Source organism: Triticum dicoccoides, chromosome 4A (genome assembly GCF_002162155.2).
Source record: "Triticum dicoccoides isolate Atlit2015 ecotype Zavitan chromosome 4A, WEW_v2.0, whole genome shotgun sequence".
Classification (NCBI taxonomy): domain Eukaryota; kingdom Viridiplantae; phylum Streptophyta; class Magnoliopsida; order Poales; family Poaceae; genus Triticum; species Triticum dicoccoides.
In genome coordinates, this window is record NC_041386.1 from 61,383,768 (window position 1) to 61,392,954 (window position 9,187).

Here is a 9,187-nt window from a genome sequence, read left to right on the forward strand (position 1 = left end):
ATTCACGAGTTCAGGCCCCTCATGGTGGAGGTAAAAGGCCTACGTCTCGGTGCTCTGGAGCTGTTGACTGAGTGTATGGTTTACAAAGGATGCGAACCCTTGCCATGAGGTTGAGGGTGGTTTGTATAGAGTCCGCTAGCCCCTCATGAATGCCGCGATAACCAAGGGTTAAAGGGAAAGTTTAAGGGCGCCAGTTACTGGTAACGGATGTATTGATTACACTTGATGAGGGTGGACGCACGTCCTGACCGTTGCGGTTCTGGAGGGACTCCCGGTCTTTGTCATTCGAGTGTTGGCAGGTTTCGTCGAGTGAAGGAGTTCGGTCGAGTGAGACTCTGTCCTCCGAGTGATGAGTATCTTCCGAGTGGATCGTCTGGTTACAGAGCTTCGAAATGCCGGCCTGGCCCTATGGCCTAGTATAAGGTATACAATTTCTTAGGGTAGGCTCTGTAGGTCAGGCCTGTTACCCTACCCTTAGTACATGTCCCCATCATTAGCCCCCGAATCGGTCGAGGTTAATCAGGTCATGTCGAAACGAATTCTCAAGTGAGCCGAGTGCTACAGAGGCATTCAAGAGCTCCCATTGGTCGTTCGACGATCTCGTCTCCGCGTGACACCTTGGCAGATTCCGGATCATGCGACTTCTGAGTAAGAGTTGCATTGCAGGTCCCAGCTAGATAAGGGGTGTTTCCATCCGAGTGAAACGGCTTCTTACACGTTGGGTGGCAGACCAGACCCGAGCATTTTTTGAAAGACTTTCAAAGGAGAGCAATCAGATTGCTGGATCCTGGATTTTGCGGGATTTGAAACTGGAGATGTGCGCGCGCGAACGGTTGCGACGCGATGAGTGGGGGAAGTGGGGTGTGACACCTCGATTTTCGCCCCACTTTTCGCCATGTATCGCTGGATCTCCGCCAATGAGATTCGAGGAGATTTGCGGTCCAGCAATTCATTGGAGAGGATCGGCAGGCAGAGAGCTGGCGGTATAAAATGGCTACTGTATCAGGAAGGGGGGGGGGCAGATCCCCTTCCCCCCTTGTCTTTGACCCTTCATTCTTCCCCTCTGCCTCCACTTCGTGTGAATCCGCTCGGCATCAGAGCGCTCCGCCGTGATGGCAAAGGACAAGGAGACGAAACTAGAGAAGGCGAAGAAGGCGTCGAGCTCCAAGGTCGCGCCCCCGCAGGGATGGATCTAGGGCGTTTGACCCCCGCCGACCACCACGATAGAGGACATCGGTAGGCTTGTCATCGACGGCCTGGTGCGGGAAGGGATCTGGAGACTGCCGGGGGAAGGGGAGATCGAGCCTGCGCCGTAGCCGAGGGATCGTGTGCTCCTCGTCACTCATGTGGAGTGAGCTTTTTCTATGCCACCCCATCCTTTCCTCTGTGGTTTCTTGAACTTTTTTGTTGCCCAGCTTCACCACCTCCGTTCGAATGCTATAGGATACCTTGCTGCATTCATTTCCATGTGCGAAAACTTTTTAGGCTGCCAGCCGCACTGGGGGCTATTCAAACACATTTTCACATGTCGTTCTCAATCGGTCAAAAAGGCCGACCCCGAGGGGGAGAAAACCCATGTCGTGCGGCGGCCTAGGCATCCAGATGAGAGGTAGGCATGCTTTCCCTACGATGACCTTCCCCGAGTCGGTTAGGGGTTGGCAGTCAACTTGGTTTTACTGCAATGACATTCCTTGTGCCGGTTCATCGACTGGCCTCCCTTCCTACATGCCTGAGAGGGTTAATGCATCTCCATCGCTGACGGTGGACAAGGAGGAAAAGATGGAAGTGTGGATTTTGGTAGCTTCTGTAGTTGGCCTGATTCAGGGTGGAGTGATAGGCTTGATTTGCTGGAGGTCTTCATCAGTCGGCGGATCCAGCTGCTACAGGAGCGGGCTCACCCCATGTGGCAGTACGCCGGGGCAAATGACCCAACTCGAGTACACCTGGAAGACATCGACAAGGAGACTATAGAGCAGTGGATCAGAAGTATCACTGGCGCTTGCAACAACCCCCTGGGATCGAGGCAGATCCCACACTTCGATGACGCGCACCCGCCAACGGAGGTGTGATATGTATTTTCGAGTGAATCATTTCTGCACAAATTATCCGACTGAACTTACTAATCCAATTGTCTTCATTCTTTGCGCTTTGTAGGAGTTCTAGAGGATGTTCTCGCATGTGCCAAACAGAGGCCACCTCGTCGAGAATGTGGTGAGCGACCACGGTAGCGTTGAGGACAGCTATGCGGAAGACAGCGAGGAGGAAAGCGATGACTCAGAGGTGAGTGATGAGGCTGAGTCTTCTCCGTCTGCAGAGGTGCGTGCGGAATGTCGTTCCAAGCAGACCCAAGATCCAAGTGCCTGCCAGAGCAAGACCGCGGCCTCAAGTGCTAGGAATCCAAAGCGCACTCGGACATTGATGCCGGAGCCGACGGAGAAGACCGCCAACCAGCTCAAGGTCACCTCACCCAAACCTCAGAAGGCTCTGCCCAAGATCAAGGTCACCGTGCCCGTCACCTCAACGTGAGTGTTTCACCTTCTCTTTTCGCCTCAGTGAACTTTTCCACTCTTCTGACCGAGTGAATCTATGAACTAGGGCCTCTACTTTGACGATGTCACCCATGCAGGTCGACGAAGACCGTGTCGAGGCCGAGTCAGCGGATGCTGCCACCTCCCAGAAAGGTATCGTCGGTTTCTTTTTGGCTTCATTCTATGATTCGACTGGATTGCGAACCGTGGATGACAATGTCGGGTGGATGCAGCGCCTACAGAGATCATCCACGTCGCGGACGATGATGAAGAACCGCCGCAAAGGGATGCTAAGAAGGGGAGTAAAGCTTTGACTGCCTCAAGGGCCACTGCCCAGAAGACACCACCAAGCAAGACGTCTCGAGTTCCACCTGCGCTTGACATGACCGCGCCTCCGGGGCAAGGTTCTTCCTGAGCCAGTGTTGACCCTGTTGTGGCTGCGTTGACTGCTCCAGCCCCGGCATCGACTCCTCTTGTCAACATATTCAATCTGCATAGAGTGCCAGAGGACCAAACTGGAGCCAGCAAAGAGGCGATGATCCAAGCAGAGTTGATGACCTAGCGCCTGAAGGAGGTGTGCGATACCAACAAGATGGCGTATGATGAGAGTGCAACTTTGCAAGAAAATGTTCGAGTAAGTGCCATCGTAAATTGGTCTCGGATTCATTTTTCTTCCGTAAGAGTTTCGTTCAGTAGATTTTCGGTGAACCCACTGGGGGTGCCTGTCCTGTTGGGGCACACGGAGTGCACCAATAGGGTGTAGTCCCCGAGACTGCCATCGATTGTTGGCAATCGGCAGGAGCCTTAGAACTTGCTGCATTTCCATTTTTGGGCATCGCTTAGATTAGGTGGACTATTTTGAGTGGATATCGTTCCAATGGGGGCACAATGAGTGCACCCGCTGGGTGTAGTCCCCGAGACCGAGTGGGTTGCACTAGCAACTCGTGTCAGAGGGTATTCCAGGATCTGGTACTGATCGAGCTTGTTCCTTTCGGGGGTGCTGATCCTAGGGTACTTGGGGTTCCTTGCTGACTCGAAGGTCAGAGGATACTTCAGGATTTGGTATTGATCGAGCTTGTTCTTCATACACTCGACGTGCTTTTTATCATCGACGAACTCAATTTCTTTTCCCATAAACTAGAAAACTTGTGATCTCGGGGCTCAGTACATGTCACTGGAGAAGGAGATGAAGCAACTCCGACTAGATCTAGAGGTGGAGAAGAGGAACACATCTCGTGCGTAGGCGGAAGTGAAGACCATGGGAGGTAAGTCTCAACAATCGAAATGTTATGCTTCCACTTTCTTCCCTTCTTTGAACCGAGTGACTTCACTCGAACAGATGTGCATAGTGAAAACCATCAACTCCAAGTGCGGCTTAGGACCTCTATTTCTTTAAAAACTATGAAGCATGCACTCATTGACAAGGACAATGAGCTGTCTGGGGTGTAGAAGGTAGCGAGGGAGAAGACCAAGGCCGCTGAAGAGAAGTTGGCTTCATTCGCAAAACTTGAAGAGGAGAACAAATCACTGAGGACCGTTGCTGAGGAAGCGAAGGCGGAGATTGCTGAGCTCAAAAAGCAACAAGCTGAATGGGACGACAGGCTCAAGACCCAGGCGAGTGCTTTCGAGCAAGAGAAAAAAACTTTTAGCGAGAGGGTCGCCCAGCTCACTCAGAAAAGGGACTCTTTGGAGCAATACATAGAAGAATTCACGGAGGAGATGTATACCAAACTCGCAGGTACCTTGAGCCGTCTGAGTGAACTCATTCTTATTTCCGAGTGAGCTTTGCACATGCTGACTTGGGTCTTACTTTTGTTTGCAGAATATTGTCGTAACTTCGAGTTGGAGACTGATAGGATTGAGAGGGACTTGAATCCCACCAGGTTGCTTGTCAGGGACAAAGCAGCTCCGGGCATTCTGCGGCTTGAAGCCTTCCTCGATGATGCTCTGGGGTATATCATCCGCCTGTGGGGTGCGATGGGAAGAATTGACAAGGAGCTGTGGCCAGAAGAAACACTCCAGAATGATCTGGAGGCGATGATGGCTCGTCTTAACGAGATTCCTCGCCGAGTGCAAGCATGGAAGAAGTCTGTCGCCCGCTATGGAGCTGACGTGGCAATCTTCCTTATCCGTGTCCACTGCAAAGATGCGAAGGAGGAAAAGTTGAAGTCTCTCCAAGTTTCCAACACGAAGAAGCTCAAGTTTGAAAACTTCATGGAAACATTCATCGAGGCGGCCACTTGGATTGCCGACAGCATTGATCTGGACACCTTCTCGAGCCGGCCAGTCCCACTAACGCGTGAGAAAAACCTAAGCTTTATCCATTTTCCTCGGTATGGCGAGTGAATTTGTATCCTTTAAACTCTTTCGAGCTTTGGGTCTGAGTACTCGTATTTGCTTTTGAACTTCTAGAGTTATCGGAATGCTTTCCTTCGAGTTTTTGAATGTCTAAGACTTAGGTGAAAGCTGGTTCGCAGCTAAGCCCCCGAGTGAGAGAAACGCTTTCACTCGAAGTAGTTTTCTAACTTAGGTGAAGGATAGTTCACAACTAAGCCCCCGAGTGAGAGGAACGCTAGTCACTCGGAGTGGTTTTTTAACTTAGGCGAAAGCTGGTTTGCAGCAAAGCCCCCGAGTGAGAGGAACATTCTTCACTCAGAGTAGTTTTCTAACTTAGGCGAAGGCTGGTTCGCAACTAACACTACAAAAAAACACTTCCATGATGACACATGTTTGTCACACTAGGTCACGTTTTCTGTCATGCATGTACATCTATGACAATTTTATGACAGAATCAAGATAGTCATACATGTGCTGTCGTAGAAGTGTTCCATGACAATGCCGAAATTATCATCACGGAAGTGTCCACTTCCATGACTATAAATGGCGTGTCATGGAAGTGTTTTCATCAAGGGTAATTGAAACGTGTCATCCACTGTAATGGGCCGTCGTTAAGCTATCAGGATCCGGTTTGGATCCGATAACCCGTTAACAGCCCGAACCAATGGGGATTTTCCACGTGTAAAATTCTCAATGGCTAGAGGAACCACGTGTCGGCTCAATGTTGGGACAAATGTCATGCACTCAATGGACGGGAGCTGCCTATGATACGTCGACACGTGGCACGAACCAACAGTGGCCATTTAGGCGAAAAAGGCCAGCCCAATCAAAATTAGCAGGACGACCCATGTAGGCCCTACTTGTGTCTGGTCCATTTAGGGCCACGACCCATACGAGTTGTGCCAATTTGGCCCATTAACGACCCGTTAACTATTTGACACCATTACAGCCCGTCGTCAGTTCGAGCCCGTTAATAGCCCACTATATATTTGGGCTCAATATTGGCCCGACATAATATCGGCCTATTAACAACCCATTCCAGGGATGGGCCAATTTTCAGGATGTAAGTCTTTCGGCCTTTTAGCAACCCATTCGAGTGTTGGGCCAATTTCCAGCCCGATGTTTCTTTCGGCCTGTTAATGACCCATATAGGAGTTGGGCCATTTACAGTCCAACCTGATTTTTGGCTTCTTAATGACCCATGCTCTTCATGGTCCAATACCAGCCCGGTTTCTCTTTTGACCTGCTAAAGGCCCACAACACAGTTGGGCCATATACAATTCGACCTGACTTTTAGCCTCTTAGCAGCCCATGCTCTTCATGGTCCAATACTAGCCTAGTATCTCTTTTGGCCTGCTAAAGGCCCACAAAACGGTTGGGCCATATACAACACAACCTCAGTATCGGTCAATTAACGGTTCATGAAAATTGAATGGGCCCACTTATGGCCCACTTTGATTTCGGCCTATTAACGACCCGATAGGTAACTGGGCCAAGCATTAACTGTTGGCTTGTTTCAATTATAGCGGCCCAATAGAGCTTTCGGCTTGGTTACGGCTCGTCAACTTATTGGGCCCGCTAAAGTTTGAACATGTTTGTAGGACCAATTAGCTAACATCGATTTCGGCCCAACTATTATTTGAGCCCAATACAAGGACCATTTATGGACATGACCAAATCCGGTCAATCAAAGGCCCAAGACAATTTTGGCCCTTGTGAGCCCATTAGGGGGGCCCATTAAGGGCAGTGGGCCTCTATCCTTGGTAAAGGGCCCACGATGCTTTGTGCTAGCTATTAATTTCACTATTTTTTGGCTTCTTAGTGGCCAATTGAGCTTTCAACCCAGATGGCTGGATTGCGAGCCATGCTAAGCAAATGTATGGCATACAATGAAAAATGTAGCACATCCAACATATATTATAGGAAATTACATCCACTAGGCAATCAAAGATTGATGCCAGTGCAAACAAATGAACAAAACTTAACGATCTACAACCTCACAATCTGCAACCTCAGCGCGGATGACGCCCATAAACATGTGAGCAAGTTCTTCCTTCTTTGCTACACTGTCTCTGAAAACATTGATCAATTGTTGTTGCGCAAGAATGTGCACCTCTGATTCCTCCACGATTTCCATCATTGCTTCAACTAGTAATTGTTTCACAAACATACATTTTTCCCGTTGGATTTGAGAACAGAGGAAACTGAACAGATTCACATGGTGATTTTGGAAGGCTAGTATCATTGATAGTGGAGAGTGTCTCGACCACTGCATCATAACATAAATTAGGAGGAGAACCAAACAAATTAATCAAGAGTTATTGCCATATTACCTGCCCTAGATTTATTGGAGAGAAACAATGGGGTTGCCTTGCTGTTTTTAGAGTTTGTCTTCTTATCTTCAGCATCATGCACCAAATTAACACACTAGCATTGCTATCATTCGCCAGGTCAGATAATAGGAAAGCAACATTGACACAATGAACGTTTGCGCGACCAGACCACACCAAATTAACACAATATGGCACCGCTATCATCAGCCAGGTAAGGTAATAGGAAAGCAACATTGACACAATGAATGATTGAGCAACCAGACCATATCAGTACAATTTAAGTAACGTGCAAGATATGAGATAGTACAATCATGAAGCTTAGTATGCAAAACAACTAGGCAGTTTTCCTTACAAAAATCTACATTATCTCCTTTAATTATACATTTTGCTACAACTAAATTTAGATCAGATAATTGGTGTAGGGTACAGAAGGTTGGATTCATGCCGATTAACAAAATACATGCTGATGTAAAAATATAGTGATATACAACAGATACTTACACCAGCATTGCAACACAGAGAATTCCCGCTAGATAGTTTCCTCCAACACGATCCCAGTTTAGAAAGTCTTCTATCCTTTAAGCTTATTTTCTAAAAGAGAGATGCGTAAGAAACATGTAGAAAATATGATCTGAATGCTATAAAATTTCATGATGCGAGGGTATACACATGCTTCTTAGGGAAAGCTTTGTTTCTAGAAAGGAGTTGACATATTTTTACTGGACTGGAGTGGACTAGTTCTCTTGCCACTGGAATCTGGTTATTATCTGGAGTTGGGTTTCTCTATGCTGGAGCAGTATATATGAACACTGGAGTTGGTTTACTATCTCCTAGTGGTTGGATCTTTTGCAAAGACCTTAATTGTAGCTCTTCAGATTCTAACATAGTCGTCTTCCCCTTGCATGCCTTATATAGAAGAATGGTGCTTCAATTATAAAACATGCTACGACAGAGAGATGGAATATGTACTGAAGAATAGAAAGGCATGACATATTTGAAGGAAATATGCCCTAGAGGCAATAATAAAGTTGTTATTTATATTTCCTTATATCATGATAAATGTTTATTATTCATGGTAGAATTGTATTAACCGAAAACTTAGTACATGTGTGGATACATAGACAAACACAGTGTCCCTAGTATGCCTCTACTAGACTAGCTCGTTAATCAAGGATGGTTAAGTTTCCTGACCATAGACATGTGTTGTCATTTGATGAACGGGATCACGTCATTAGAGAATGATGTGATGGACAAGACCCATCCATTAGCTTAGCATTAATGATCATTTAGTTTTATTGCTATTACTTTCATCATGACTTATACATGTTCCTCTGACTATGAGATTATGCAACTCCCGAATACCGGAGGAACACCTTGTGTGCTATTAAACGTCACAACGTAACTGGGTGATTATAAATATGCTCTACAGGTGTCTCCGATGGTGTTTGTTGAGTTGGCATAGATCGAGATTAGGATTTGTCACTCCGTGTTTCGGAGAGGTATCTCTGGGCCTCTCGGTAATGCTCATCACTATAAGCCTTGCAAGCGATGTGACTAATAATTTAGTTGTGGGATGATGCATTATGGAACGAGTAAAGAGACTTTCCGGTAACGAGATGAACTAGGTATGATGATACCGACGATCGAATCTCGGGCAAGTAACATACCGATGACAAAGAGAACAACGTATGTTGTTATGCAGTTTGACCGATAAAGATCTTCGTAGAATATGTAGGAGCCAATATGAGCATCCAGGTTCCACTATTGGTTATTGACCGGAGATGTGTCTCAGTCATGTCTACATAGTTCTCGAACCCGTAGAGTCCGCACGCTTAACGTTCGATGACGATTTATATTATGAGTTATGTGATTTGATGACCGAAGTTTGTTCAGAGTCCCGGATGAGATCACAGACATGACGAGGAGTCTCGAAATGGTCGAGAGGTAAAGATTCATATATTGGAAGGTTGCATTCGGACATCAGAATTG